The following is a 7,581-nucleotide window of genomic DNA, read 5'->3' on the forward strand; positions in this document are numbered from 1 at the left end:
TTGGAGACCCCATCCACCAAACAGGAAAATCAACATGCCGTTCTCATGAGCCCTGTCCAACATAAAACAGACATAAGGACAAATATGTACAAAAAATAAAAAACAGCTGTAGACTAAAACAAAAAAAAAAAAACGTAAACTAAACAAGTACAAACACCACACATCTTAAGGGTAGGCATGAGCATTCTTACAGCATGCTGCACTCCCTGGAGCTTCGTGCTGTCAAAACCTGTTAGTTTCCACCATTAGTCCAACTTTAACCCTTTAAACTTTTATAATTTCCACTCAACAAGTTGAGATTCAGTTCTTACTTATTAACAAAAATGAAAACATGCATAGTGTGAACTTAAAGAGTAATTGTGTGTTGTTAGATAATGTTGCCAGGCAGCTTTTACAGGGACTGCCTGCTCGGTTTTGATATATTACAAAAACAGCACATCTTACTGTTTAAATCAAATGATGCATTAAGTGTCATTGAATCCCCAGCAGGGGCTCAGTGCTGCAGTGTAAACTGTGCAGATGTGTTTAGAGCTTTATTGTGTGATGTAAGTTGTAGCAGGTAGCATGTGCAGGATAAATGAATGTTAATAGGTTTCTCCTCTGCTGAGTGCCAGTAGTTGAGCATCGACAAAAATATTTTCTGTACTCAAAAGGGAGCCTGGTATTTGAAATCTGAGCTTGTGATCCCAAGAGGTCCCTGAATTTCCTATCAGCTATAATGATGACTGACCATCTATGGATCATTCATTTCTCTCTAATTATCTCACATGTGCATTGTGCCTGCCCATGACATTTAGCAAGGGCTTTTTCAGTAAGTCACAGGGTGGACCGAGATGCCATTAGGTGATAAGGTTCATTTAGTGTGAGACTCTCATCAGCACATTTTCCTGCCTTAAGGCATAAAATACAATCCACGCTGATTAGCATCAGCCCTATATCAGGAGAAACATAATAGCCCCACTCTGAAGGTGAACCTTTTGAGGGCACAATCTTTACTCAACAGACAACGGCCACAGATTGTTTGCAGTTAGAGGATTATCTCTCCGGCTTTGTGTCCTCAGCTCTGCTCACACACAGAATGGAGTTGTTCTATATTTGCATAATGTATGATGTAAAATTCTGTAATTAAATTATTAAGGAAGTTTGTACACTGATGTAATGTTGCTGTCAAGGTTTATTAATAGATATTAATACAAATTAGAATCAACCTAGAGTGTTTCACCTGAATCAGTAATTGCATTGACCCAGTCACCTGTTTGCCCTTGGGAACAAAGGTTTTAAAAAGTAGCTGTAAGTTTATTTCCACCTATAGCAGCACTGTCAGACCTCTCCTACCTGTACAGTATCCCACTGAAACAGGACATTACAGAGAATTTAATGCTACAATATACCTTTTCTTCCATTATGCTTAGCTGGCTTAGTCTCAGATGTGATCCATTACAGTTGACACAATCTAATAATGACGTTGATTATGTCAGAGAAACACCTCCAGCAGTTGTTAGTGGATGTAATGGTTAGGACAGCTAATTAGTTGGGTTGGTTGTCTTTGATTTATATATTCTTTCCTATCCTTCCTTAATCAGCTGAGAGCAATGATCCATGTGCAGACAAAGCCCATTTAATTACAAAGTCTGTGATCGTGACAGAAATGCCAAGCTCTGAGAGGGGTGTTTAAAACTCACATAGGATTGTCACATTTTCTACATTGATAATTCAGATAATTGAGATGTAAATTGTATCAAGATAACATGCAAGTGAATCATTTACTTAGAGTGAGAGCTTTTAAAGCAAGACTACTGTATGCTCCAGATACAGTGTGTTTACTACAGTATGCTGAGCGAGGCACCCTGTGTGCATGAACAAACACAAAATGAATCATGTGATTAGAGTAAAATTTCCAGATCTAGTAAAGTTGTAGTAGATACATTTAAAATGTACTATTCTCTTGTTTAACACATAATATGGATTTATAAATTGTGGGATCAAATATGCTTTAATGTAAAATGCTGTTGATGTACAGTAAATGCCGCCTTATAGACAAGTGGCGTTTTCTAATGTTACTGCCTGTCTGCCTGGGAAGGTCTAAAAAGCGCAGCCAAAGAGAAGTCTGAGGGAACATCAGTTCGATCGATGGCAAGGGAGTCGAAGAAATGCTGAACATGAATCTGAAGAAATATATTGAGAAAATCAATAAGCAAAAGAACTGCTATGAACAAGTTCTGACAGACACACATGCACACGCTCTCTCCCAGACTGTGCAAACATTTGACTGTTGTGCTGCTGAGTTTCATATGTTCTTATATTTTAGGAAATCACAAACATGCAAGGACAATATGATGAATTAAATACAAGTGTTGCTCTTTGAATCTTATGGACGAACAACCACGATTTCCAAGAAAAAGCTCAATGATTACAAAAAGGCTAACTTACAATTCTTTGCTTATTATGAAGCTTGGCTAACTACAATTTTGCCAGGAAAACAGTATGTGCATTATTTGTTTATGGATTTAGTAAAACACCGACTAATATAGTTCAGTCTGATGCACTACAGTACAGAAAACTGATATTATACGGTAACATGTTAGCCTTTTGACTTCTTTCATTGATTTCACTAAGACCAAACTTTGTGCATCTTCTAATGTCAAAAAACTGTGCAGATATGCCCAAAGGCTATTACACCCACAGCTTTGAACAAACCAGGCAAACCTACTTGTGCCAGACCAGCCTACTGGGAACATACAACAGAAATGTATGTATAACTGTATGTACAGTACATACATGTGTAAAGACCAAAATCAATATGGCCTCTACTTGCACAGTATTTTACAGATGTTGGTCCCCAGAGAACAGAATTTGGCAAAAATGCTTTTAAATATACCGCTATTTTTTACTGGAATAATGTATGGAAGGACCTGAACTTATCAGAACTGACTGCTACAGGGCAAATTAAGTCAGTATTAAAGGATGAAGAAAACTACTACTGGCCAATGTGACTGCTCATCATTTTAAACTTGTACTTGTTTATGCATCTAAAGTGTATTGACTGGGTTTCTATCATATAACAACTGGATGCTGCATGCTTGTTCTCCCTGTGCCTGCGTGGGTTCTCTCCAGGTACCCCAGCTTCTTCCTACAGCCCAAAGACATTCACCTTAGGTTGACTGATGACACTAAATTGCTTGTAGGAGTGAGTGTGGGTGTGTGTGGTTGTCTGTCTCTACGTTTCAGCCCTGTGATGGACTGGCAACCTGTCCAGGGTGGACCCCGCCTCTCGCCCAGTGTCATCTGGAATTGGCTCAAGCCCCCCACAACCCTGTTCATGATAAGATGCATGGATGTTATGTTAACTGTAATGTATCAGTTGTATTTATTTATTTATTTGTATTTTTTTGTGTCTACTGTTGTAACCTTTGTTGCCTTCTTGGGAAGGTCACTCTTGAAAAAGAGATGTTAATCTCAATCAGGCTTCACCTGGCTAAATAAAGGATAAATAAAAAAGAAATAACGATGTAAAAACACCCATATGATTTAATGCAGTGCAATGCATCCTCATTTACAAGTGATCAATCATGTGATTGGCTTTTAAGATTGGGTCTCTTATTTCTAGTTTAACTTCTGTTATGGGGACCTTTAGAATCTGCTTTATCCAGTGTAAACTCGTGGCCTGCTCCAGTCGTGACTCACACTAAAAGCTCCTCCAGCTGTTGAGGTTAAAGTCGGTATACCGGCATTTGCTCACTATGCAATGTTTGACAGCCATTCAACAGCCTTTAAAAACATTCAATTAGATTTTGTTTAGAGTACACCACTGGGTTAATCCGGTCCATTAAAATGAGCTAGATAAAACAAATAAAAGGATGTGAGATACATAAGGCATCCCAACCTCTTGAAATACATAATTACCAAATTTTTGCCTCTAGGCTACTTTGTATGAATGATGGCTAGAGAAACAAACATTTTTCCTTAGCAAGTAGGGATAGCTTAGTGTTGGTCTTGTGGGAATAAGCTATTTGTTTCCCAAACCATCTGTATCCATGGCCAAACACACATCATCATCATGCCAAAGCATCTCTTGTTCCCTGCAGCAGGAAGCAGCAGGGCATAGGAGGACCAGCAGACCGTGAGTCCTCCCACTGTCTCTGCTGCTCAGAATACAAAGGCACCTCTGACCAGAGGATGATTGATATGATATGACTGATTTAGGAGTGTTTAGTCTACTAAAACTCAAATGCAAACCTTAGGTCTTGATGCCTCAGCTTTGGAATCAATCACCACAGGATTTTCTCTAGTCTAACCATTATGCACCATTGTTCAGCAGTCTAACAAGAACAAATCCACCCCAGATAAAGCAGAAATATCAATTTTGCCACTGAGAGAAGTATTGACAGATCAGAATGCAATGCAGTCAGAGAACCCTGTGTTTTGTGTGGGAGTGTGGCTGCAATCACACACTGACTACCTGGCTATATTTATACTCTAAGCCCATGCAAACACCTTTGATTGAATGTAACAAGTTCACTCCCTTAAAACCAGCATTCAGAGTCCATTCCCTTGATCATTCACTTTCATCCTCTGAGCTGATAAAGCATTATTTATTTGTGCTATTATTACTTCACGCTTTCAGTTTCATCAGTAACTCCAAAGCTATTTCACGATAATCTCTGGGATGACATTGAGATGATATTACACAGTGTGTTCCACGCTGCCACACTGACAGTGCCTCTACAGCAAAGCAGCACCAATGCATTACAGTGCATCTAATATAGCCTGCACAGCATGAGTATTGCTGAGAATTTCATGTAGCTCATTAAATTGTAATGTCTTATGTATTTGAAGAATTCTTTGAAGTGAAAACTGTCCACCTTTGATATTGCCTTCACCTCCTGGAGGAGAGGTTTGTGGGAGAACACTAATGGTCCGTTACTTTGATTTAAGTCTGTGTGACAAAAGCACCTTTCCTATTATTACCTTTTCCAGAAATATGCAGTGGAATTGTCCTCTGTCTACTCTAACTGCATAATTTTCTATCAATCATAATAGAGGGAGCATCAAGTGAGGCAAATGGATATGAGACAAGGGAATCAGGCAAAATCCTGAGAGGACAAAGCTATGTTTATTGGTTTTATTTCATTTTTTTTTTTTACTTATTACATGTCAGCCATCACCTGCAATGAAATGTGTTACAGGAATGCATTGTGTCTGTTGAATGAGTTTGTTTTTAAGCATTCAGACATTATTAGTGAGCCAACCCTTGATTTTCATTAACAGAAAGGCATGTTCATTTGCCCTGCCCCAAGCATTTATCAGACAAATAGTGATAGTAGCATGTCCCATTACAATTTTAAAATAGCCCCTCATTAAAGTCAAAGCAATTCAATTAAGCTGAGCTTAAGATTCATGTATGTTAATTACAAAATTAAACAGAAGGTAAGCATTGTGTGCCTTAAAAAAGAAGCCTCAAGAGCCATTCTGTTATCACTGCCCATACTTTGGCTGGTGCTGGAGACATTAAATGTCATGCTAACAACTACACAATATGAGAATTGTCAATGTGCAAATATCACATTATCACATATTGAAGCACAAGACCAGCCATGACAAAGGATTTCCCCATTAAAATGAATAGCAGTAAAATGTGCTCCCAAGGCACCTTTGACTATCAGGATACAACCATCACAGTACAGTTTATCTTTTTTACATGAATGTCAGCTACTGTACATAGTGTGTTTTCTTGCAGGTTCACAAATTTACTGGTACACATCACATTTTGCATATAGATGCTATGTGTTAATATTTCCAAAGGACATGAGCTTTATGTGCCTATGCAATGAATGATGATGTGTTATGAAAGGCAGGTGCAGGTGTTATGAGTGGGCCACACCTTTGAGGTCATGCAAACATGGCACAGAAATGGTTAAACGGCGATCAGCCATGGTGTGATAATGGTAGCTACATTCTTACAGGTACATGCTTTCCTTGGCTCAGTAAAAGTGGCTGTAGAGTAGAGCCTCAAATATAGTGACATCATCTCTGACTATAGTGTAAAATTCATTTTTTAGTTCAAATTATAATTTGATTTTGATTTTGATTTATTCTTTCAAACATGTAACAACAGTCAATATGTCAACACACATAATTCCACACATATCCACAAATATATTTTCAATTTGCTTATACCTAGTACATGCTTGAATGGAGCAGGAAGAAGTTAGACTTATCTAGTCCTACCCCATGACATCATCTTATCATCACTGGTTTGCAAGCAGTATTACTACATGGATAATGTTGTTCTACACCACGCTAGTGATATACTAAAAACACCACACTCCCAATGTTACACCTGATTAATCGTTAAGCCTGTTCTTGCCCATAGCTTGATTGACACATACCTTTATATTTATGTTTAAACTCATCAATTTTCTTACTGTTTTTTATGTCCACACTTAAATTATTCCATAGTTTTACCCCACTTATGGAAATACAAAATCTTTTTTTGGTTGTACGTATAGCATGAATTTTTAAATTTAACTGACCCCTTAAATTGTATCCCCCTTCCCTTTCATTAAATAGTTTTTGAATTCCACCAGGTAATAAATTGCTCCTGGCTTTATACATAAACACTGCAGTCTTTTATCCCACTAAATCAAAAAATTTTAACAATTTAGACTGTATGAAAGCTACGTTGGTGTGATCCCTATACCCCATCTTATGCACAATTCTTATCGCTCTTTTTTGTAATATATACAATGGTTGAAGTGAGCTTTTGTATGTGTTTCCCCAGTTTTCAACGCCATACTCTAAGTATGGTAAAATCAATGAAGAATACAAAATGCATAGTGCTTTCCCGTCCAAAATATATCTAACCCTTGCCAATATCGATATATTTTTTGCTATTTTGTGCTGAACATATCTGATATGAGATTTCCAGGAGAATTTGTCATCAACTATGACACCTAGAAATTTAATTTCATATACTCGTTCTATATTAGCTCCCCCAATTTTCAATTGAAGTTCATTATCTAGTCTACGATTCCCAAATACCATAAATTTAGTTTTATCCAAATTCAGAGATACTATATTACTGTCACACCATTTCTTTATCTTCTCAAGTTCCTGTGAAACCCGTCCAGAGAGTTGCTGTAGGTATATGGTAGTGTCATCAGCAAACAAAACCACTTTCACTAAATCAGAAACCATACATATATCATTAATGTATAGTATAAATAATTTAGGTCCCAAAACAGAACCCTGAGGCACTCCACACACAATATCCAGCTCACTCGATTGGTATTCACCCAACTTCACAAATTGACGCCTCTGTGTCAAACTACTAATCCAGTTCAAAACCAGTCCTCTGATCCCATATTTTTCTAACTTGTCCATTAATAATTCATGATTGATTGTGTCAAATGCTTTTTTTAGGTCAATAAATATTCCCATCGTGTATTTCTTCTCATCCATAGCACTTGTAATGTCCTCCATCAGGTCGGTAATGGCCAAAGATGTCGATCGGTTCAACCTAAAACCGTATTGGCAATCAGAGAGGATTTTATGATTATCAATAAATGAATCTAATCTGTT

Source organism: Monopterus albus, unplaced genomic scaffold (assembly GCF_001952655.1).
Source record: "Monopterus albus unplaced genomic scaffold, M_albus_1.0 scaffold150.1, whole genome shotgun sequence".
NCBI lineage: Eukaryota > Metazoa > Chordata > Actinopteri > Synbranchiformes > Synbranchidae > Monopterus > Monopterus albus.